Source organism: Pinus tabuliformis, chromosome 8, assembly GCF_031772625.1.
Source record: "Pinus tabuliformis cultivar Carrire ecotype Pingquan chromosome 8, CPIR1, whole genome shotgun sequence".
Lineage (NCBI taxonomy): Eukaryota > Viridiplantae > Streptophyta > Pinopsida > Pinales > Pinaceae > Pinus > Pinus tabuliformis.
The window spans coordinates 1,562,005,912-1,562,032,500 of NC_142294.1; the positions used below are offsets into that span (position 1 = coordinate 1,562,005,912).

At 38.6% G+C, this 26,589-nt stretch overlaps 1 pseudogene; it reads left to right on the top strand.

Moving 5' to 3' along the window:
* LOC149241936 (asparagine--tRNA ligase, cytoplasmic 1-like) overlaps positions 1-26,589 on the top strand; it is a 47,374-nt pseudogene that overhangs the window by 19,170 nt on the left and 1,615 nt on the right.

Genomic DNA, 26,589 nt, shown 5'->3' on the forward strand with positions numbered 1-26,589 from the left:
CTTCTGATCTTCCTCTTTTTGTTGATCTTTCTCTTGAGTACATGGAGGATTTGATGATAACCATGAGGGAACTCTCTCGATCTCTGATTTAGATCTCTTCTCTTCATCAAGTGCAGCCCATGGTTCTTTGATCTCCTCTTTTGAGTCTTCTTTTGATGGATGTGATCCTTCAATGCTTTCAAGATGATCTCTTTTTTGCAATGCTTTTCCTGAGCTATGGTGAAGATCATTGAGCTCAAGAGGAGTCATTTGGACATGTTGTGCCTCAGCTTTGCAATTGGGTTGAGCTGCTCCATGGTATGGTTTTGGAAATGGTGGTACGGGTATTTGAGTGGAGGTGTGTATTTGAGATGGATGTGGATGGGGTTGTGGTTGGGTAGGCATTTGGGGTTGCCTTGGTGGAGGAGGAGGCGATGGTTGTGGATGAGCAGGTGGTGGAGGAAAATGAGCGGGATGAGAGTTGTACTGGGGCTTCCACTCCTGATAAGGTGCATTCCACTGAGGATGTGGCTGAGCATAAGAGTGAAATGAATGAGCAACTGGTTGGGCATAATATGGATCTGTGAAGGAACAAGGAGGAGGTGTGAACCAGGAAGGATGAGCAGGGGGACCCCAAGAAGGCATGAAAGTGGCTTGATAGGGGTCATAATAGGTCTCGGGTGTCCCTTGCAGTTCCTGTTGGTAAGATCTAGGTCCATGCGGCCAACTTTGGTTCATGTAATAGAGTGATTCAGTGGCTCCTTTGGCTCTCTGATATGCAGCTTTGAATCTGGGTAAGGAAGGGCACTGATCTGTAGGATGGTATTCTTCACAGACAAAACACACTTCTATGGAGTACAATGGACATTCGTTCCTAGGATGCTTCTTAGTGCACCTAGGACAAAAAATGACCAAAGCCCTCTTGGCTTCCTCTTGCTTCTGTTGGATCCGCAAGGTATCCAGTTGCATGGCAAGAAACTGCCTCATATCACTCTTGAAATCTTTGATCTGATTTTCAAATTCATCTTTGGACAAGATGTTGCCCCCAACATTTCTGCTTGTAGCCATTCGCTTAGAGGAATGTTTTCTTCTTCTCCCCTAGAGGTTCTTTAAATATGCCTTGATGTCCACCCAGGGGTTCTTCTTAGTCACAGCCATTGAAGAAGAGAGAAGGTTGGCTGTGTGAAGCAATGGGGGGTGTTGTGCAATCATTTTTCTAACTTATCTCTACTCCTACAAGGCATGAAATGAAATCTTTTTGGTTGATTTTTTCTTTTTCTTTTTTTCTACTTCTACCTGCAAAACTGAAATAGATTGAACTACAACAAACTACCTTGCTAAAATGAAAATGCGGAATTGAAATGAAAGCAGGAAAGGACTAATCTATTTTGCTCAAATGAAATTGCAGGAATGGAAATGCTAATCTACGCTTGCAGAATTGAAAGGCTAATCTACGCTTGCAGAAATGAAATTGCAGAATTGAAATGCTAATCTATGAAAGCGAGAAATGCTAATCTATGAAAGCGGGAAATGCTAATCTACTTTTGCATAAACGAAATTGCATAATGGAAATGAAATAAACTACTTAGCAGAAGATTGTAGTGGAAAATAGAAGAAAAGCGACAATCACCAATACTCTGACGCTTCCCCGGCAACGGCGCCAAAAAGATGGTGGGCTCCAGTATTGTAGCAATAATGCTACAACTCCTAGGGCTTCCTATCTCTAATTTTATCAACCCGGTAGTTCGTACAAACTTGGAAGCGACGGTGCTGTATGCACAAGTACTAGCTCTTGTCGCAGCTGTCACTTGGTCAGCTGGCACAAGTCCGCTAGGGCTCAAGCCAACTTCTATATGCTCTCAGAAGAAGCTTTCTAAATGATGGACGAAGGCTATCTCAAGGGAAATTGATCTACTTTGCAAAAATGAACTGAAAGCCAACCAAAGCATGGAAACCCTAGTAAACCCTAATCTGACTAGTTTAACCTCTATGGTGCAATAGTGAGAGTGCAAATGTCTAAAAATGATGCCATTACTTCTAATGATGTGAAATGCATGAACTCAAACTACTTCCATGAAAAAGAACATTGTTTTTGTATTTTTGCTTAAGTGGATGGAGTGATTATGAATTTGTTTCTTATTAGGGTTTGGCTATGCAGAGGTGGTGCGAAGGGAGAGAAAGCTTGGGAAAGGTCAGGAGGGCTAGGAGAGGTCCCAGAGGGTCCCTAGCATCAGTCCACAGAAGTCTACAACGTTCAGGTGCTCGGCAACCAAGTTTGCAGGCTTCTACAGGATGTCTGCAGGGGATCCTACAGGAAACTAAGGAATTCTACAGGAAATCTGCTAACTTCTACAGGATGTGCTGTAAGTGGAAGTTTTGGGTGATGGTGAAGTGATGGAGCGGTATGGGAGGATAGGTAAGATGGAGATGGAGCTTGTGATGACTCAGGGGCAGAGAAATAAGATGGAGAGAGAGTGCACGGAGTTGGTTGGTGAATAGAAGGATGGAAACAACGAAAGGTCAAAAAGATGAAGCTACGTGGGCAATGGAAGAGTTGGAAGGTGAACGAGCTGAACAGAGGTCGAGTAGGTGGATTTAGGCGTGGTTAAGAAGAAGAAGAAGGAAGTGGAATGATATTGAGCAGTGTAAATAAAACAAATTACTTATGTCTTGCACCAAAAACGAGAATCCATTAACCTGTGCTACCTGTGCTATTAAACCAATGAACAACAATGTAAATCATGAAGAAAAGTCGTGCATGGAATTGTAATGAAGAAGTATGGCTCAAGAGAAAAATGCATGGAAGGATCCACGATTAAAACGACTGTGTTGCAGCTTGCATAAAAGTGGAAAAAGACTGCGTTTTTTTGGTGGTTGGTATAGACTACACCCCAATCCCTAAACAGAGATGGCAGTGAAGGCACTAACAACCTTTTCTTGGAGCTCCAGTGAATTACAAACCTCCTATTCTAATCTAAGCAACTGAAAGTGATTTAACCATAAGCTAATCCTACTCAATCTCATTAAAGAAATCAAATCAGCAGACTGTGTTCTTGCAATGCATATCAAACAAGGAAACAAGGTGCTGGAAAGAAAGGCAAATAACACTACAAGAAGAGGAGATCTATTGCTCTAAGGTTGGGCCCTAACCTGAGAGTTATAGCTCCCTTAAAAGCTCAGAATTAGATCCAAATCTGCTTGCCTTTATTCATAATCAAAAGTCTAATGTCATGCCAAAACTGGCTTACAAAAACAAACACCGAGCTGTGCTCAGAAATTACAATATCAGTCCCAAAAGTTCAAAAAGCTTATAACAAAGGCTACGGCCTTCATATTTATACAAAATGAAGATCAAGCTGGCTTCCTCCATTCGTGGAGCTTGGTTGTCCAACTGAAAGTCAAACTGCTGTAAAACTGCTGATCCTGTAGAACGTATTGGCTGCCTTTAAGCTCGGTGGGGAGAGCTGTTGGAGCTCGGAGTCAAGGTGAAAATCACGAGGAAGGTCATCAAGACCGTGGACAACCTCCCTATGAACCCGCAATGTCACCTTTGTTGTCTCCTTGTCTCCTTTTGCGTGGTCTTTTGATCTCTTTAATGCCAAAAACCTGAAATCATCATGTATTAGCCACATAGATATAATGCCTGCCCTTCTTCCTACAAACAACACGAATATACTAAGAAATGAATGCATAAGTGATAAAAGATGAATGGTTGAACAAGGTAAGTAGGCCAATATGAGCCCAAATTGTACCAAAAATTGGGGCTCATCAGATATATGTGTCAAACAACAGTGAGCTCGAGAATCATATCTTGAGGGAATTCCATGATAAGCCCTATTCAGGTTACCCAGGATATCGGAAGACATTAACAATGGTGAATAAATTCTACTATTGGTCGAACTTGAAGAAAGGAGTGGAAGAATTTGTGGCTAGGTGCTTGGATTCTCAGTAGGTAAAAGTAGAGTGTATGTATCCAGGTGGTATACTACAACTGATTTTGATTCTAGAGTGGAAATTGGAGGTCATTTCCATGGACTTCATTACAGGTTTTCCAAGGACATATAGACAACATGATTTTGTCATGGTTGTGGTGTACAAGTTGACAAAGGTAGAACACTTCATTCCAACAAAGTCTACATATTCAACTAATGATGTAGCACAGGTATTCATCAGAGATGTTGTGAGGTTTAATGGTGTACTAAAGAAAATTATGTCAGACAGTGATGCTAAGTTCACTTCGAGATTCTGGAAAGAGTTATTTGCAGGTTTGGGTACAAAATTGGCCTTCAACACAACTTATCATCCATCGACAGATGGAAAAACAAAGAGGGTCAACAGGATTCTAGAGGACATGTTGAGGATGTATGTGATGCATCAACAATAGAAGTGGGAAGAGTATCTTACATTGGGTAATTTTGCTTACAACAATGGGTACCAGGAATGTTTGAGGATGAGTTCGTTTGAGGCATTGTATGGGCAGAGTTGTAATACTCCCATCAGTTGGAGTGATCCAGTGAACATGGTGTTGATTGGACTGGGCATGTTGGCAGAGATGGAATAGGAAATACAGGTAATCAAGAAGAATCTGAAGGAAGCATAAGATAAACAAAAGAGTTATGCATATCCGAACAATTTGTTGAAGGAGTTTCAGGTTGGGGAATAGGTGTACTTGCACATCAAGCCCAAGAAGATCTCTTTGAGGATTGGATCATGTACAATGATGGCACCTCATTTTTATAGACCTTTCAAGATTCTTTAGAGGATTTGACCAGTAGCCTATCGACTTGAACTTCCTCTGACAATGAAAGTCCATGATGTTTTCCATATTTCATTTCTTAAGAAGTATGTTAAAGATGTTGATCATGTGATTAACTGGTCGATATTACAGGTGGAACCAGAAGGAGAATTCTAGCCAGAATCTCAGCGTGTTTTGCAAAGAAAGATGCTTATGCTCTAAAACCGAGCAATCAAGTGCAATGGAAGCACTTTGGGCCCGATGAAGCTACATGGGAGATGGCAGATCAAATGTGGGTTATGTATCCTTCTCTATTCGTTGGTTGAGTGAATGTTTTTGGCATATGTTTTGGTGTGATGTTTGGTATATGTATATATGTATATGGATGTAAATACCTCCATGAGATGTGTTATAAATATCCAGTAAGCGGTATGGGTTTCATGTCATTATGATTCTCATGCGATTATGTATCTCATGTTGGTTTGCTTCTTAGCAGGATGATCATTGTAAATACTGCAGCAAGCTAAGTTATAAAGCTCCATGGGCAGTATGTTTTGCTTTTCAGTAGTCTTGCTGGCTGTAGTTGTCATTGAACACTGAGGATGATCCTCCCCAAGGGGGAGGGTTCTGTAACAACCCCAATAAAGAATCCATGTAATAAAGTTAATAAAGGAAAAAATAATAACCATGGTCATGGGACACATATTCCAAGTTGAATGTTGGGCAAAAACATAGTGATGGGGATCATTTGTGATTAATTAATGGCTATGGAAATTGGTAAAGGAAAATGACAAAGGCTTTGGAAAGGAAAAGTGGAATTAATTGGTATTTTATTTATGAAAATAATGGAAAATAGGAGAAAAGGAAGGTGAAAGGTTACACGTTTCATGTGAGGAGGAAAATGAAGGAAAATAATGGAAAAATTGAAGAAAATAGAGGTATCATTAATAAAAAGGCTTCCGAGGATCAGTTTGTAGCTTTTTGCGAGTTCAGTTTTAGAGCTCTCATTTTCTACTCTCTCTCTCATACTCTTGGACACTTAGCATTTTCTTGGAGCACTCTTGGAGGAGTGTGGCATACTTAGCATTTGGAGTAATAAGGCAAAGGAAGAGTAGGAAAGTGCAAGAGGACATCAAGATCAGCAGCTACAATGGGTTTTGCTTGCAAGTACCAAGTTGAATGTATGATTTCCTTGCAAGTTTTAGGGTGCATGGAACATGCATGTGGTTTATTGAATATGATCTGTCATTGGCATGGAGGATTACCTGGATTGAATATGGATTTTCCTAGCCTTTCCATTTCCTAGATATCCATGGTGTTGTGGGTGTCTTTCCTTTTGTTTTTTGGTTGGTTCTTTTGTTCCTTTGGATGTGGGTTGAGTTACTAGTTCTTGGAAGCCTTGGTTGGATAAACGCTCTGGAAGCCCTGTAACAGCTCGGGTTGAGTTACTAGTCCTAGAAGCTTGGTTGGAAGAACACTCTGGAAGCCTTGTAACAACATGGGTCGAGTTACTAGTCCTGGAAGCCTTGATTGGACAAATGCTCTAGAAGCCCTTGGTGGGTTGAGTTACTAGTCCTCGAAGTGTTGGTTGAACAAACACTCTGGAGCCCTAGAAAATTTTGGTAGAGACTAATCTAGTGATGGTTAGTGATGTTCAACCGTGAGGTGGAATCTTTGGTTGAGGGTTGAGCTAGTTTGGCCTCTAGAATCCATGGTTTGGTTTTGGTTGATTTGTTTAATGAGATCTCACATTCATGCTTGGAATATGGCATGGGGGTGATTGGCTGAAAGAAATATTTGGTTCAGCCAATATATGGTCGGGTGGTCCGTGGATGTCCCAAAACTGGCTCGCATATGCCTTAATTAATAATAGTTCCTTCCCTTTGGTATTTCATCTGTAAATGTGATTATTCATATATGATACATATGGTTGTTATATCCTTGTTATTTTTGTTGGTTATGAATATGTTTTATTTTAGACTTGATGTATGGCTCTCATCATGTTTTGATTAGAAAACAAATGAACAATGAATAAATGACCTAATAGATGATAATGTAGCTATTGTGATAAGGCATCAATGCTTCCTTATGAATCTTAGATAAGTATGAGACCCCTATGCTTAGATTTGTTGTTATGGCCTGTAGATTACATATTTGTGATATGATTGATGAAATGCCTATCATGGCTAGTAGGGGTCTAATCAAGTCATTAATCAAATGTTTTTATTAGTAATCTTGTTACAATGTTATTTATCATTTCTGAAGTTTTGGCCAGTGGCCTGAGTCTTGGCCCTGAAAAAGTGGCACAAAATAATGGGTCGTTGGCTTAGAACTAGCTGAAAATGTCCATAGTCATTAGCATGCCTTGCTATGGGAGCGACTGGAAGGCCTTAGTCACATACATGGCTTGTCATGGGAGTGTCTGGGGGTCCAAATTAGCGAAATTTCAAGTTGTCTCAGGGGTTGGTCACCTAGAAGGGTTGGTTGGCTCCTAAAGGTTTTGTAGCATGTGTGGAAGGTTAGAATGGTTTTGTTTTGTTGGTTCCACTTCCTTAACTGTACATGGAGAGTTGAATCACATCATAGTGGCCTCTCATCACATGTTTACGATGGTGGACCGGTTAACTCGGGTAAATTTGGGAGGAGGGTGTTACAATGAACGCTGAGAGGGGATGGGTTGAGATCCTGTATGTAGTATTCTAGGAATTTTGTGCTGGTATTCACATCCCTGCGCATAATGTGACCTCCAACCATGTGATTTTCGAGTGATTAAGGACAAAATCCAACAAGACAATGTCTCCTATATAAGCCCTCACAACATCTCTGATGTCCTGTCGAGGAACCCATTTGTGGGCAACCGCGGTTTTCAAAGCTTCCACTATACTCCGAGTCGTGATATCAAGTCTCCTCACTGACCACCGGTAAGGCGTGTCTACAGCAAGAGGCAACAACACTTTCTTAGCACAAGATGTTAAAGGTGTGCAAGCCTTAAAGTCCATCATGAAGCTCATCATATTCATGACAGTTTGCAGGGAAATGCTCCTGCTCATTCTTTTATTCATGGCAATGATGGAGACAAATTCCCCGTAGTCCACACAATGCTGAAATACACACTTGAAGGGGACATATGTCATTTTTATAGCACAAGGAAAATGCCAGCCCAAAAACAAAATGGTAGATGAAGGTTGGCCTAACCATTTTCAAGAAGAGACACTTATCGACGTAACAAATTGGATAGTTGTATAGTAGTATGGTCTTTGTAAAAAAAATTTGGTAGTTATTGGTTCATAAAAATAATTGCTAAATTCAATTGATTAGAATGGAAAGTAGCTAAAAAGGTGCATGACTTTTCTCAAAGTCACTTTATCTGTATTAAATATTTTACACAAATGTAATATAAAATCTTGCATTAAATCCATAGGTGGCTAAGAAGTAGTACGGTGCCTTGATAAAATCTGCCACATCTTCACTTGCTTTCATTGATATCGAACTTATATAGGTCATTACATTTGTTTCTGATAACTTTGTTTGAGTTGTAGTTCTTTTAGAAGCACCCTGTGGTAATCTCTTTTTTTCAAAAATTTCAAAAACTTTCGTAAATATTTTATTTTCAAAAAGTTTGTAAATGATCAATTAAACTTTTTAATGCTTTTAAATAAAGTTTAATGTTATTATAATAAAGGGTTGGAGAATATGTTAAAATGCACACACCTTCGGAACTCCATTGAGTCCATGAGATTTGAACAACAATGAAGAAAGCAGTGCAAGCCCCACTCCACCTTTTGAGATTTAACGAAGCGCAGGGGGATCAACATTTTGTCTTTATTCAAAAACTGTTTTCTATATGTATAATAGCAGAGCAAGTGCCGTTCCCCGGAATTTTGCTTGAGGGATTTATTAATACCACCTTTCAACATCATTGGGATGGGACCTAGTCACGCAGCGTATTTCAGAAATTGCAGGTCAAATCTCGATGGGACCTTATGTCAATTAGCTAGTGAAATTCAACTTTTGTTATCCAACTATGGCATGCCTTATAGTCACATAACATGTTTTAGAAACTATAGGTCAAGAAATTTGCGATATTCTTATTGTTTAAAGCATTCACCAAAAAAATTAACTAGAGGCTCTCCATCTATTTGCAAGCGTCGAACAAAGCTTTCCAAATTGTTTTCATTCTCAAGTTGCAGGTTGATCCCCTTTACAAAGGAACCCTACTTCACTTTCCCAAGATGATGAAGCTGTAGGTAGAGCTAGACAAATCAAAGATCTGAATGTAGATCCAGAACTATGAGCTGCTCACCCCGTTCGTCAGTAACATATAGGCTTCATATGCACGATTGTTCAAGAGTTTAGATGTGATGATGAGGACACATAAGATCTCATCAATTGGTTCCCTCACAGTAGCCAGGGAGAATAACCAAGTCCAACTAGAGATCGACAGGTACATGGAGCAGCTAAGGCGAGAGGCCACCAATGATGACTTGGAGATGAGCGCAGAAAACATGCAGAAGTACATCGAACCATGCTACACATGCTTCAGGATGAGTTGGAAAAAGGTTCCCAGACCATATACCCACAAGCTATGGAGGCAAGAGTATGTTAGCAGAAAGACACTATCAAGTAGTGTGGGGACACAATAACACAGTACCAAGCTTGGTGTCAGTACGTCACCAAGAGTCATCAATTGGATGTTGTCAAGTTGGTCTTCCCCTAGACTTCTGAGTCATAATGTTGTGTCTTATCTAGATGTCTCTAGCCTATTTTGTCTCACATGGGTACATGTGGAAATTGTATATTATTTGTGAATATTTTGTAAGTGAAATTCCAAGTGTCATTAGTGGAATGTGAACAGTCACTATGTAATGTAATGAGTTATTTGTAAATAATTTGAAGAGTCATGAGGGTAGTCAAAGAGTCAAAGGGGAATGTCAAGGGTCACCCCACCCTTTGTTATAAATAGAACCTCATAACTCATAGAACATGATTTTGGGAGCCAAACTTTTGGCTAGGCTTAGGCTTAGAGAAGGCTTGGGAGTATTGTGATGAGCCTTGGCTTCTCCACAGTGTAGAGTGAGTATACTTCTTTGGAGGAGTAGGTGTTCTTGACTATAATGTTCCAATATTAAGGCTAGTAGCTGTCAATGGTGTATGTATGGATGGAAATTTCACTTATAATAATAATAACTGAGCCAACACATTTTCATGCATATGTTGTTATTGTAGTTGGACTATTTCAGTTTCTTTAGCGATGTATGTTGTTTAAATTATGAATTTGCTTATGAACTACTTCTTTTGCAATTGTATGCATCTTGATGAATGTGTGTTGTTGGATTAAGTAGCCGTCACTTTGTTTTATGGCCTATTCTGAATTACAGATTGTGATGTCATTCCACTCGTGTGTTCCTTTCAGGGTGCGTACTATTACAGGCTTCTAATGGACACACTTCCTTTTCCCTTCCATGTGTTAGAACCCCCATGCATCTCACTTGACTCACTGCAAGGTCATACACTTGCATCCGACCAAAGTCACCATACTTATATTTGTGCACTACTACAGTCAAGGACTACATTACTACCCACTGCTCAGAATCCTACTCAAAACGGTCTGAGTTCTACTTGATACTTCTTACTGGGAAGATCCCTTTGAAGGTTGGCGGGTCTAGTACTGTCAACATTTCTTGTGCTAGAAGGAGGGAGAAATGACAAGCCGAGCCTTCAAAGTTTGTTTTGAATCTCTACACATCATTCATGACTTACATCAAAATCTCAACCCCGTTATGTTTTTCTCATGCTCATGATTTTGAAGTGTCAGAGGATGTTATCGATGACTTGTCACAACTTAAATATGATGGTGAAGGCGGAACAACCTTGTTAATTCATGAGGTTTCCTTTTTGGGCTTTTGTGACAGGACTGAAGTCCCCTCGGACGACATTTCCTGTGGGTTGTTCGTGCACACGATCAAAAGGTGCATTAAGCTTTGGTGTCTCACATTGCCGCAACCTCTATTCACTCTTTCAATCACATGATCAAAGAGTTAAGTCGTGCTTTCTGTTAGAAAATTATATATTATAGAGCAATGGAACACATAAAATATTGCAGAAATATAAACACAGAAAACACATAAAACAAGAGGAACACAGATATATGTGGTTCACCCAATTTGGGCTATGTCCACGGATAAATAGCTAGTCCTTCCTTTTATATTATCTAGTAAACTGAAGAGATACAACCTACAGCAGATCCACTGTAATTCCCCCTTCACTCTCAATCTCCTCTCTCTTCCTCACTCAGAATACAGATTTACATAGACGCAATACAATTCCCTCATATATAGCGAGGGGTTGCCTTCTAGGGAAAAAATCCCTAAATTAAACATTTCTACAGTCAGATCTTAGCCTAATGAATTGCCTAGATTGACTACGAAATTACAACATTTTACAAGGCAATTTTACATCTATTTTTAGCTTCGGGGGCACCCCCCCCGACCCCCCTTGTAGCGTATATTTTACGGGCGGCGTTGTCGCCCCATTACGAATTGGTGTCCAATGCGACAATACCTTTGAATATAGAAGATAATCAAGCTCCACACCCAACACTTTCTTTTGTTATGACTGCAAAGCACTTAATCGCAAAATCCTAAATTTTCGAAAAGCACCTGATGAATATGTAATGCAATTTTATCAACACTTCCGTCATCTCTGTTTTGAATTTCCGGAAGATGAAGTTGATTGGGGATTTCTCTCTGAAATATTTAAGTATCTTCTTCAAATATCTAACAATCCACACGATTTAGAATATTTCAAGCCCCTCCCAGCATACCTCATTGTTAGAGCTTCTAAATCTGAGAGGGGAAAGGTTGATCTCACAAGTGACTCTCCTCTTTTCATCAAACAACTCTAGCTCTGCAGGACGAGGCGGGAGAAGTTGTGAATCCAACTATTGAACTATCACCTCGTCCCACCCCACCCGCTCTAGACTTCTATGTAGATCTGGACTTCAAGCCTGATGTTTGTCACTTGGTCTCATCTCCTCGACCTCCATCTTCTGGTTCTTTTCATCCTCTTGATTTTGGTGTCTTGTGTTAATCCATTTCGTATTCCACATGTGATGTTCACGAGGATCAAGTTATGGATGAAGTTGATGTTAGGAAGCTAACCTATGCTATCATTTTTGATGAGTATGTTTGGGATTTTGAAGAAGAAGTTGCGGTGAAGGATGACCTCCTTCTGTCCGCACCTAGTTCGTTTTATCCTGACATCTTCTGCGATTCTTCCATTTTTTATTTTTCTTGTGAAAATTTATCCCCAAATGTTTCTACTTCTGATCATTCACATAACATTTGGGATGTCAGTCTGTCATTCGATTGCGAAGAGGACAAATATTTCTTCCAAAATCTACTTGATCTCTCATCTTTCATTTCTTCCAAAATCTACTTGATTTCTCATCAACCCCTCTATATGTTTCGTTAGATCATGAGGATGTTGATGTCTATCTTGAAGTTTATGATCGTGGTTGTTGTGATATTTTCACTCATTCAATTGATCATGATTATGATCCACCTACTGTTGATCTTTCTAAGCCACCGATCTTTGACAATCGATCTTCTGATGAGGTGGAAACCCCTCAAGCTGTCAAGCCACTTTAACCCGAGCTAATGGTTATGTCAGGTTCTCATAGCCTTGAGGACAGTTCCACTTCCAATCAGAAATCTATTGAATCACCCTAGGATCCTCATCACTCTCTTGTTCACATTGAAAATCAATACACTTTACAACTTTCGCATCCTCCACCGGAATCATACAATCCTATCGCTCATGCATTGGAGGAGTCATACCTAGAAAGCACTGTGACGAAACAAAAATTTCCTTCCTTTTTCATGTTTTCTCGTTTGTCACGTTCGAAAGAGTGTACATCTTTATTGTCCATGCGCAATGTGACACAACACCATGATACATCTGCAGGGTGCCTTTCATGTGCTTTCAATCTTTTCTTTTTTGTAGATGCATTCAAACTTCAAACATTTTGGTTTGCATTGTTTTATATTTCTTATTTATTGATTGGCTTGAATATCTTTCTTGTGAGTCATGCCATCACTCACATGGGTCAACCAATGCACCAGTGGCTGCATTGGAAATATCACTTCACGTGAGTTGGCCCATGTTATGCTTAGCTTAGGAGTAGGAATAGTGTTTGCTTATGATTACTTGTTTTGCTTCTTTTTACTTCTTTCCTTTGCTTGTCTATTTGTTTATGCACTCGTAGGATTAGTTTCCCCATGAAACCATGTTTGGATTCTTGTGACAAGCAAGGTTAAATACAAGAGGACTTGTACAACTATCAACATTTGGTTATCTGTCTATTCCCTCTCTTTATGAAGATCTTTTGTTTCTTTTATTCGATGATACTGTTATGAAACCAGCTCAAGAAAAGATAGAAAAGATAGATCAACGCCTTAGAATTCAGCCTCTTCGAGGGGGCAACCTCCTTGACATTACATAAATGAACAATTATTCGATGATACAAATGAAAAGACTTCCTTTCTATATATAGGAGTCTAAGGGGTTATAACATAATCAGAGCCGACATAACAATAATAATGTAAGGGCACAATAATAACAATACTGGGCTTCTATGGGGTACAATAGTAACAATATGGGCACTACATGGGTACATCAATATAATAAGTGGGTTGTACTAATAACAATAAAGGGTTACACTAGTAGTATAGGTGCCTAACATGCCCCTCTCCTTCAAAAAGTGTTGTCCTCAACGCTTGAGTAGTTCTTGATGCTTCTGTATAAAATTCTTGTCCTCCCATGTGGAATCTTCAACGGGTAAGTTCTTCCACTTGATGAGATACTCTAAAATTGATCGATTTCGTAGCTTTCAGGTTCTTGTTTCTGTGACTGCTCCAGGTTCCAATATGATTTTTCCTTCCTTTTCAATATCTGGCAATATTGTTTGAATTGGGATCCTTTGCAACTTTTGAATAAGCGGCCATACTTCTTTTTCCTTCTTCCATTCATCCCTTGCTTCGTTTATCCAATCTGGTTGGATAATAGAAATAGCACAAAACAATGCTTCCACATCCTCATCCTTGAAGAGTCTTCCCATTCGGTAAGGTCGCCATTTTTTAAGTGCATGTAGTATTGCCAACATTTCCTTCTCATAAATAGCTTGCTTTAGATGTAGCAGTAAAAATACCCAGTCGCCTACATCAAAACATTTTTCACTGTGATGTTGATCTACCTGTGGTTTCATTTGATTTTGCACCGAAGTGGCGTTATCCTTTAAAAGTTGGAGAACTTGTTGTTGATGCTCGATGTGATCTTTCACTGCTTGAACCTTTTTCTTCTTGATATGTCCTTCTATCTTTAGAGTTCGAGGAATGGTAATTTCTTCCAATCCTTTACAAGATATGGTCGGATTCATTTCTTGACGCTCGATGTGATCTTTGACTTCTTGAACATTTTTCTTCTTGATATGTCCTTCTATCTTGATAGTTTGAGGAGTGGTAATTCCGACCAGTGAATTACAAGATATGGCTGGAATCATTTCTTCTTTCTTGATGTGATCTTTCACTTCTTGCACCTTTTTCTTCTTGATATGTCCTTCTATCTTGAGAGTTTGAGGAGTGATCATTCTTGCCAATAGTTTACAAGATATGTTCTGATTCATTTCTTCTTTCTCTGGGGTCGGGTCCTGGCATATATCCTCTTCTTTTGATGTTTCTTGATCCTTTTCTTCCTCCTCTTCGTACTCTATGTAAAATAATTTCTTCTCAGCACACTTATGACCTTTAGTGCATTTGCTGTCACAATTGTAACAAATCCCTTTTTCTCTTTTTTCTTCCAATTGTTGTGGTGTAACCCTTGTAGGTTGTGGAAGTCTAGGAGAAACAACACATCCATCTTTAAAGTTGTGAGGGGTAGACTTCCTTGTTGCCATAATTTTACTTTCAAATATGTCACAAAGCCCTTTTACTCTTTCCAATTGTTGTGGTGTTTCTCTAAAGAAGGTGTTGCTCTTTGTATCCTCATAATGTGCTAGCATTTCCTCCGTGAGAATTGACCACGTAACAAGTTGTTTCCGAGAACAAAGCCCTTTATACCATAAAAATTGATCTGGATCTAAATATGAAGATGCAATACATACCTTTTGTAATAGTGGTACACCATGTAGATCAAAATATTGCTCCATCTGAAGTATCCAATTTACCGGATCCTTGCCATCAAACTTCCTCATCTTGCTTTTTCTTGATTTTAGGACCTCGATCTTGAAACGACTGTAACTCTGTACTTACAGATATTTAAGTTCTGAAATTGCTGCTTGTAGTATCCCTTTGTGTCCTCTTTCCAATGCCACCAGTCTGATCCAAATTGGATTCTCCAAAAAAGAGTTATGCACAATCTCCCAAGATGACCTGATTATAGACCTTTCCAGAAGAGCGAACTTGTATGAAGTGCCATGTGTCAATTTTTTGACTTTTGGCTCTAAAAAAGATATACAAGAAACTACAGCCCGTCCTCTTTCTGTACCTTCTTACGAAATTTCAATCTGATTCCCAGAGAGAAAGTTATGACGATTTTCCCCAGGTCACATGTTTTGAATGTAATTCAGGAGTCTGCAAAAAGACCAACTTCCTCAGATCATATCTCCGCAAATATCGCGCGAAAAGCTCTGAAATTCGGACCCAAGGTTCAAAGTGATTTCTTCTCAAATAGGTTTTTTTTGCGACTTCTGAAACATCACAGAAAAAAAGTTATAGCGAACATGCCACGATGACCTATTTGGAGCAGCGAAACCCTAGAATCCAAAGCTCTGATACCAAATGTTATGAAACCAGCTCAAGAAAAGATAGAAAAGATAGATCAACGCCTTAGAATTCAGCCTCTTCGAGGGGGCAACCTCCTTGACATTACATAAATGAACAATTATTCGATGATACAAATGAAAAGACTTCCTTTCTGTATATAGGAGTCTAAGGGGTCATAACATAATCAGAGCCGACATAACAATAATAATGTAAGGGCACAATAATAACAATACTGGGCTTCTATGGGGTACAATAGTAACAATATGGGCACTACATGGGTACATCAATATAATAAGTGGGTTGTACTAATAACAATAAAGGGTTACACTAGTAGTATAGGTGCCTAACCAATGCTCCAGTGGCTGCATTGAAAATATCACTTCACGTGAGTTGGCCCATGTTATGCTTAGCTTAGGAGTAGGAATAGTGTTTGCTTATGATTACTTGTTTTGCTTCTTTTTACTTCTTTCCTTTGCTTGTCTATTTGTTTATTCACTCGTAGGATTAGTTTCCCCATGAAACCATGTTTGGATTCTTGTGACAAGCAAGGTTAAATACAAGAGGACTTGTACAACTATCAACATTTGGTTATCTGTCTATTCCCTCTCTTTATGAAGATCTTGTGTTTCTTTTATTCGATGATACCCTGATGGAAAATACGTTCCTTTCAAAGTGAGTTATTGGTGAAATCACAACGCTTGCACTTTTAACTAGTACCGCCTACTCTAATCAGTTTTCTATATTCGGTTAACCCTTGTCAACTTAATCAAGTAGAGTAATATGAGGGGGAAAACCTCAACAAGTAGGTAAGAGGTATATATAAACATCCTTCTCTGAAGGGACAACCTCTTCTGCTCTCAATAAGTCAGGATCCCTCTTCCACCTCATTAAATAAATAAGTGATTATGCACAGTTCTTTGAAAAATAAAAAAATGAAATGGAAAACAATAAAGGCAAAAGAAGAGAAAGGCTTCTTGTGTAGAGAGGTGAAGCAACTCCCTCGAGGTATTGTCCAGGCTCGCTGGTAGTAGAGCAATGCTTGTGTTCCTGAAGTGAATTCGTCAGGGTATTGTCGAGACCTGTTGGCAGCGGAGCAACACCAGAGATGAAACTAAAACTCTGTCAGTCTATATTACTTGTGCATCAATATACCCCTAATCCCTAATAAAAACAACTTAGTTGAATTGGCTTGGTATGTGTGTTGTCGATCAAGAGAAGGATAGGAACTATATCTTTAACTCAAGCTAGTGAAGAAACCATGACGATCAAGGAATTGAACAATACTTCCGGAAGAGTTAGACTCGCTTTACACAAGACAAGGTCCATACAGAGAGTTGGAGTTCTACCAGTGTTTCGCCAATGTTATGGCGAGTACAACCACCCTCCAAAATTTTGCTTATGCTTCGTTTTGGAGCCTCCCTCCTCAAATCACAATAGCTCATCAGACACTGACCCAGGTACTTGTGCTTTAATTGAGTTTTATATTTTGCTTACGGCTTGTGTTTTCTAACTTGCTTTGTTGTCTAATCCGCAAGATGAGCTATTGACTTGGTTTCAACCCCGTTCTAGGCTTTCCTTAGTGAGTTGCACAATCCTTGAGGGAAACCAACCTTCAGTCTAGGAATTGCACAGTCCAAGCCCGCAGTGAGCCTTCGGCTCCAAAACTACGTAGAGACAACTTACAACTTGCCTTCAGCTGGGAAACTATGCATAGCATGAGAGCTAGCCTAGGCCACTCAGTTGAGGAATTGCACAGAAGATTTCCCTCAGCACTACCCAATGCATGAGCTAGTGAGTTGTCTAGTTTCCCCGGTAACTACGCAATCTCTCTGTGCATGCATGAAAACTTTTTCCAGAAAAATAAAAAAGCGAAATCATCCCTAAAAAATAGGGATATATTTTTAGCAATCAGAGTTACACTTGATTTGTTTTTGGAAACTACCTCCAAGTGTCGCTTCTTCCTAGATTTTTGGCCTTCATGTCATAAACCCTAAATCAACCAAACATATTTAATGGAAGCCACCAGAGCTCATTTTTACATTCGATCTTGGAGCTCTTGCATTCTGGAAGAGATCTAGGAAACTTCGGCATAGTCGTTGCAATTTTTCCAAGTAAGTCTTGCTTTTCTAGTCTTTCACTATTTTTTCTCTCGCTTTTGCTTGCTTGGCTTGTGAGAGTGTTGTTTTACCCGTTTTATTGAACAACCACTGGAATTTTGATTTGTTTTAGCTTTTAGAAGTGAAGTTTTAAGTTTTGCATTTCCTTTCCCAACTGTTGCATACATAACCTTGTTTTTGCACTAACTGTCGTTGTTGCTGTGATCCTCTCCACTTGATTCATTGTTATTCATTTTGATTGATTTCTACACTTGTTTTTTTTTGCATGCATCATCATTCACTAAGATCTGCACCCACCTTCACTTCTACTTTCTGATATGCTCATTTTCATGTTGCCACTGGGTGGATCTAAGCTTCCTTGGCCCGGATCTAGCTCTTCTCAGACATGAATTGCGCATTTCTGGATCTCAAGACTCTGCCTTGGATCCAGGAATTGCACAAAGGCTATTAAGGATTGGATCCATCTATGCACTGCGCAGTTTCAGGAGCCAGTCCTGAGCCTTGGTAACTGGGATTGCGTAATGCGCAGTCTCAGCTGACCTAAGTGTTAGGTCCCTATAATATTAGTGATTCCACCATTGCTATTGTCATTGTATCCCTTATTGTTATTATTGTGCCCCATAGAAGCCCACTATTGTTATTGTTGTGCCCTTATATTATTATTGTTATGTCGGCTTTGATTATATTGTGACCCCTTAGACTCCTATATACATAAAGTAGGTTTTGTCATTTGTGTCATCCAAGAATTGTTCATTTATGTAATGTAAAAGAGGTTTCCCCCTAGAAGAGGCTGATTTTGAAGTCGTTGTTCTATCTTTTCTTCTATTTTGTGAGCTAGTTACAAAACATTTGGTAATAAAGCCTTTGGATTCTAGGCTTTCGCTGCTCCAAGCAGGTCATCTTGGAATTTTTGCTATAACATTTTTTCTACGATGTTTCAGAATTTGAAATTAAAACCCATTTGAGACGAAATATCGATGAACCTAGGGTCCAAATTTCATATCTTTTATGACTATATTTGAAGAGATAGGATCCAAGGAAGTTAGGGTTTTTGCAGGCTCCCGAATTATATCTCAAACATGTGACCTGGGGAAAATTGTCATAACTTTCTCTCTGAGCATCAGATTGAAATTTTGTAAAACGTTATAGAAAGAGAATGACCTGTAGTTTTCTTTGTAATGGTTTTAGGTCCTAAGGTCGAAACCGTGACATGTGGAACTTCATACAAGTTCACTCTACTGAACTAGTCTATAATCAGGACATCGTGGGATATTTGGCATAACTATTCCTTGGAGAATCCAATCTTGATCAGACTTGTGGGGTTGGAAATAGGACTCAGAGGGCTACCATAGGACACAATTTCAGACCTTGAAGATCTGAAATTACAGAGATACAACAGATTCAATATCGAGCTCCTACAAAGTAAGAAAAGGTGTGTAGTTTTTTCAAAATTTTGCATAAGTTCGGTTTTAAAAATTAGTTTGAAGGAATTAAAAGGGCACAATGAATCATAATTATCATTAATTGATGCCCCAAAGAAAGAAAATGGAAACACATAGTAAGCAACTTGAAATATCTAGCATGACTCATGAAGAAGAGGAAGAAATGCAACATGATATATCAAAATTATGAGACCAAGTGCAACAAAATTAACTCTCAAAAAAAGTAGCAGAAGCTAAGATGGATGGTTTAAAAAAAGGCATGGAAGATAAGATGGATGGTGTGGAAGCTAAGATGGATGGTTTAAAGAAAGACATGGAAGCTAAGATGGATGGCTTAAAGAAAGGTGTGGAAGCTAAGATGAATGACGTGGAAGCTAAGATGGTTGGTATAGAAGAAAAACTTAAAGGCAACATGGAAAATTTGAAGACAGATTTGACAAAGTTGCTACAAGAAATGCTTAGTAATGGCGAAAGGGTAGTAAAGGAAACTCATGATGAGAACAAAGGAAATGTTAATCATGATTTCATAGACTCTAATGTTGGATTGAAGACCCACCATGTTCCAAAGATCGATATGAGGAAGTTTGATGGCAAGAATCCCATAACATGGATACTACAAATGGAGCAATATTTCCATCTCCATAATGTGAAAAACACACAAAAGGTACGCATTGCAACTTTATATTTGGAACCAAATAAGTTTATATGGTATCGATGGTTTTTCTCTCATAAACAAATTATCACGGGCAATTTTTACGGAAGAAATGATAGCTCATTATGAGGATACAAAAAGAAACACCTTTTTTAGCCAATTGATAAATATCAAACAAAAGGTTTCAATAATGGAGCACATTGAGGACTTCCAAAAATTGAATATAAGGGTAAAAGATATTCCAGAGGATCATAGGATTAATGTGTTCATAGGCACTTTAAAGGATAACATCCAACATGAGGTTCTCCTTTGGGAACCTGATTTATTGGAGAAGGCATTTAGGTTGGCAAGAAAAATGGAAAGAAAAATTATGGCAACAAGGAAGCCTACCACTCACAACTATAAATATGGAAGAAAAAAGAGCAAAAGGGCTTTGTTACAGTTGTGATAGCAAATACACTAAAGGTCATAAGTGTGCTAAGAAGAAATTATTTTGCATAGATTGTGAAGAGGAGGAAGAAAACGAACAAGAAACATCAAAATAAGAGGATATACACCAGGAAAAAACCCTAGAGAAAGAAGAAATGAATCCAACCATATCTTGTAATGCATTAGATGGAATTACCACTCCTCAAACTATCAAGATAAAAGGACATATTAGTAAGAAAAAGGTAATAGTGTTGACTGATTCGGGAAGTGCCCATAATTTTATTCATTGTAAGATAGGAAAGGAATTGAATTGCTTCCTATATCCAACACCAGAGTGTCAAGTTATGGTTGTAAGTGGAGGAACCATAAATTGCTCTGGAAAGTGCCATAATATCAAGCTATCCATGGGAGAATATGTATTGAATAGCCCAATGCTTTCCATTCCAATGGGTGGTGTTGATGTTGTACTAGGAGTCCAATGGCTACAATCCTTGGGTACAATAGCTTTTAATTTTCAAGAGATTTTCATGTAATTTTTTTTCGGAAGGAAAGGAAGTTGAATTAAGGGGTATCGCAGGGAAATTGGGAAAGATAATCAACTCTAACAGAATGACAAAGCTTCTAAAGAAAGAATAATGAGGCGTAATTGCACAATTATGTTCACTAGAGGTTCCCACATCGAAATCTTCTATTTATCTAGATGTCCAAAAAGTCTTAAAAATTCATTCCAAGGTATTTGAGACTCCCAAAGGCCTCCCACCTATTCCTGATCATGATCATGATATTCGTTTGATTCTAGGAAATGTTCCTCCAAACATCAAGCCTTACAAATATCCCTATGCCCAAAAGAGTGAAATTGAGTGTATGGTTGCAGAAATGCTAGAGGTTGGTATAATTCAACCTAATCAAAGTTCTTTCTCTGCTCCAGTAGTATTGGTGCACAAGAAGGATGGATCATGGCGCATGTGTCCAAATTACAGGGAGCTCAACAAACTCACTATTAAAGATAAATTTCCCATTCCTGTCATTGATGAATTGCATGGATCAATTTACTTCACCAAGTTGGATATTCGTTTAGGATATCATCAAATCATAATGAAGATTAAAGACATTCCAAAAATAGCATTCAGAACTCATGAGGGTCATTATGAATTTTTGGTCATGCCTTTTGGCCTTACCAATGCACCTTCTACATTTCAAGGTTTGATGAATTCCATTTTCAAACCCTTCCTTAGAAAATTTGTGGTAGTATTTTTTGATGATATACTAATCTACAACAAGTTTTGGAAGGATCATGTTCAACATGTTGGCAAGGTGCTCAAACTATTGGGGGAGAAACAATTATATGCAAAAAGCTCCAAATATTTCTTTTGAGTGCAAGAGGTGGAATATATGGGTCATATTGTATCTCGTGATGGTGTTAAGGTAGACCCTAGAAAAATTAAAACCATTAAGGAATGGAAAATCCCCACATCCATAAAGAATTTGTGAGGATTTCTCTGGTTGACAGGGTATTATCGCAAGTTTGTTAAGAATTATGGGAGCATAACAGCACCTCTAACAACATTATTGAAGAAAGATGCATTTTCATGGACTCTAGAAGCAAGGAAGGCCTTTGAACATCTTAAAGAGGCAATGTGCCAAGGACCGGTCTTAGCTACGCCAGACTTCACAAAAACCTTTATTGTGGAATGTGATGCCTAAGGAAATGGAATTAGTGTTGTTTTAATGCAAGAAGAAAGACCCATTGATTTCGAAAGTCATCCAATCAAAGGAAATTATTTACACAAAGCTAATTATGAGAAGGAAATGTTGGCAATACTACATGCACTTAAAAAATGACGACCCTACCTAATAAGAGGACACTTCAAGGTAAAAACAGACCATGATAGCCTTAAATACTTTTTAGAACAAAGATTATCTTCAGAAGATTAGAAAAAATGGGTCTAAAATTTGTTGGGTTATGACTTTGAAATAATCTACAAAAAAGGGAAGCATAATGTTGTGGCAGATGCACTCTCAAGAAAGGATGAGGATGTGGAAGCATTGGTTTGCGCCATTTCTATTATCCAACTAGATTGGATAAATGAAGCAAGGGATGAATGAAAGAATGAAAAAGAAGTGTGGGCACTCATTCAAAAGTTACAACAAGATCCCGATACATCTGATACATTTAGATGAAAAAATGATTCGTTATGGTACAAATATCGCTTATACCTATGTAAGAATTCCCAACTCAAACAAAAGATTCTTATGGAATTGCACACCTCTCCCTTAGGAGGGCACTCAAGATTTTTAAAAACTTACCACAAGGTTAAGAAGGAATTTTTTGGGGATGGCCTTAAATCGGATATTCAAAAGTTTGTGGTAAGATTTTTGGTTTGCCAACAAAATAAAGTTGAAACAATTAAGACCCCTGGTCTATTACAACCTTTATCCATTCCAAGCCAACGTTGGGAGGAGGTTTCAATGGATTTTATCACAAGTTTACCGAAGTCCAAAGGAAAGACTGTCATCATGGTGGTAGTTGAAAAACTTACCAAGTATGAACGCTTTTGTGCATTATCTCATCCATTTAAAGCCAATACAATTTCTACTGCATTTATGGAAACAATTCAACAACTACATGGAAACCCAAAGATTGTTATAAGCGACAGCGATCCCATTTTCACTGGAAATTTTTGGACAAAATTATTTTCCTGTCTTAGTACTCAGTTATCTCATAGCTCATCTTATCATCCTCAATTTGATGGGAAAACTGAGATAGTAAACAAATGTTTGGAAGGATATCTTCATTTCTTTGCATCTGATAAACAGGCATAATGGGTCAAATGGTTGCCTCTGGTTGAATGGTGGTATAACACGTCCTTCTATACTGCAGCAAAAATGCCCCCATTTATGGCACTTTATGGATATCATCCACCGTCCATCATATCATATTTAAGAGAAAATTCTAAGGTTCAAGCAGTGGAAGATCACATGGAGCATCAACAACAAGTTCTCCAACTCTTAAAGGATAACCTCACTTTGGCGCATAATAGAATGAAACAACAGGAAAATCAACATCACAACGAAATAAGTTTTGATGTAGGTGACTGGGTATTCCTACGAATACAACCATATAAAAAAATGTCCCTCAAGCAAGCTAAGAAGGATAATAAATCATCTCCAGAGTATTATGGTCCGTACAAGGTGTTGAAAGATATTGGTACTGTTAGAGTCAGTCCTTGGCCTTCCTTCAGTGATCAACATGAGCTCTTACTATGTAAATTTTATTAGATGTTTAGCACATGATATTCAATGCAAAAAATATCATAAGCATGTTCATCAGGAGCAGCTCAGAAAAAGCTTTCCAGCGGTGTATCACACTCCCAAAACTGGCTCTCAGATCAGAAGATATGGTCAAATGAAAATTGATGCTCATTTGATGGGACGACTGCTGCCCCAACCAGCTGTTGTTTAAATTGGGCGGCAAAAAAGTAGTTGTCTACAGTGATAACCTCTTGCCTAGAAATGCTTTGAAACTGTATACAGAAGGGCTGGCGGTGCAAAGAAGATGATCAATGTTGCTTCAGTGTTGCAGGGTTACCAGTGGATGAGAATTCTGTCAATTTCATGAAAGTAATTATGTTGCACAACATTTGAATGTTTATCAATCATAAAAGCTATCATAAATTTTTTTTACTATCTCATCAAGAAATAATGAGTAGCGTGGCGAGATTGTGATAGATAAGGCTTTGATGAAGAAAATGCATACAATGCATGAATGGAAGTATTGTTGAAGACCAACCAGGTCCAAATCCCATGCGGCCCTGCATCCACAATAAACACAAGTCAAACATCAAAGCCAGTAACATTCTGTTGGATGAGTCTCTGAACCCTAAAATATCAGATTTTGGCTTGGTTGTTCTGTCATCTAGAACTTAGGAGGATAAAGTCAAAAACAGAATCCAAGAAAATCAACCGAAGATGTTATAAGCATAAGAAGGATGCTTCAGTTCCAAATAATAAGGATGTAAAAATTGGAAAAGATAAAAGCAAACTTTTGTTGCACAGCTTGCTAAAGCTAGCTAACTCAGGTGGTTTAGATTCTAACATGACCATTCCTTCTGATGTGCTACATGAACGAGAAATTGAAGTGGTGACCAAAGTTCAATGAGCAAAGGCCACCTTATCTAAAGGGGTGAGCAAGTCAGAATCTGCTAAGGTCTCCAGGCATTTAGGAAGGTTACATCTGGATGAGTCACAGGATCTTCTAAGGAACTAGAACATTGCTTATGATAAACAAAATGGCAGAGGTGACAAATTACCCTTGAATTTAGGAAAAGTTTCTGAACATATAGAAAAAAGTCCAATTTGCAGAGAGTCATCAGGCATGTCTGATATTGTGGTTGCTGAAGTGATGCAATCAACGCCATCAGAGATTTCCCCTAATCAAGCCAATCGAAGGAGGTGCCGCTGTGCTCCTGGGTTTGGTGCTACGCGTAGGGCCATTCTAAAAAACAAAGTTCTGTAGGTACCCGTAATTGAGCAGAAGGTCCTTGCCTGGGCAAAAAGACAACTAGATTCCTTGGGACACGAGGAAATCGACGTTGTGACATTTGCTAATTGGGGGGTGAACTATTTAAAATATGATAACCGGTGTTGGTGAACTGTTCTTTTGCTTCTCATAGCCATCTCACAACAACAGGTACATGCATTATGGTAGAAGGGGAGATCAAGAAACCACCTGAAGGGACAAAGAAAAGGATCGAGTTAAAGGTTGAGAAGATTTTGGAAGTGGGGACTATTGAGTTTAAATATCCAATAGCAAAAACAAAATTGTCTATGGAATATTTGAGGAGCTATACACATCTTTGACATAGAAAAAACATGATTTCTGTAGTTTCTCGAATTTATAATGCACTTGCATATGCAACACATACGTTTTTCTAGAATCATGGGTTTTGTTATGTCCATACACCTATTATTACAACAAGTGATTGCGAGGGTGCCGGGGAGATGTTTCAAGTTACAACACTATTTAGTGAGGCAGATAGGCTAGAGCATGAATTGAAAGCAAACCCCCCACCTTCTGAAGCTGATTTAGAAGCTACCAAGTTCCTTGTTAAAGAGAAAGGCGACAGGGTGTCAAATCTGAAGGCCAACGAAGCTGACAAAGCAGCAATTGTTGCTGCAGCATCTGAACTTTGGAAGTCTAAAGATCAGCTCTTAAAGATGGAAGAAAGGTTTAGATTGAAATCTGGCATCCCACTGAAAGATGGGAAGATCGAATTTTCCCAGGACTTCTTCACTTGCCAAGCATTCTTTACCGTCTCTGGTCAGCTTTAGGTTGAGACCTATGCTTGCACACTTAGTAGTGTGTACACATTTGGTCCAACATTTCGTGCTGAAAATTCTCATACATCAAGGCATCTTGCGGAATTTTGGATGGTTGAGCCTGAAATTGCCTTTGCAGATTTAGAGGATGACATGAATTGCGCAGAAGACTATGTGAAATTCCCGTGTCAATGGTTACTTGACAACTATTTTGATGATATGGAATTCATGTCAAAAATGTTTGATAAGGGCACTATAGATCGCCGATGTTCAGTAGCAAATACCCCATTTGCGCGCATTACCTACACAGAAGCAATTTAGCTTCTAGAGAAGGTTACAGATAAGAAGTTTGATAACAAGGTGGAGTGGGGCATCGATTTAGCATCAGACCAACAAAGATATTTAACGAAGGAGATATTAAAAAGCCAGTGATTGTGTACAACCATCCAAAAGATATTGAGGCATTTTACATGCGACTCAATGATGATGGAAAGGATCTTGTTGCAGTGGATTTATCTAGTGACCCTACCCCTTTCTATTGCTTGTGATGGAATCTTAGAGTTTATCTCCAGTCAAACGATGGTTGATATGGTTGCCAAATTTGATGATCCTCACGATGTTTGTACTGAAATTAATTATATCGGTTATGGCTAGAGTATGAATTTTTATGGATGACATTACAGTTATTGTATAGCTTGCAGAATTTTGGGTACAAATGGTAGTCAAAGAACATCCAAGGAGGAACAAGAACAACAGGTCGATCAAACAACTCCAAAATTCGTGAAGGCAGTTGCAAGGTAGCAGTCAAAAGGCAGAGTTTGTGGAATATGGTTCCACACTTAAAGGAGCAGATACAATGATGTTAATCCACTTGGCAAACCTTCACATAATTTGGGTTTTCAAAAACTATTTCTCATGGTTCTTGAGATAGTTTGGGATTTTAGTTGCAAATTAGTTTATAATAGAGTTTTATGATAGGCTTTTATTTTTAATCTTTTTATTTCCTATGTTGAGGAAATAAAAATAGATTTGTAATTTAGTATATATAGGATTATTTTTAAAAGATAATGGTTTGATTTTTGCAATAGAAAGAGGC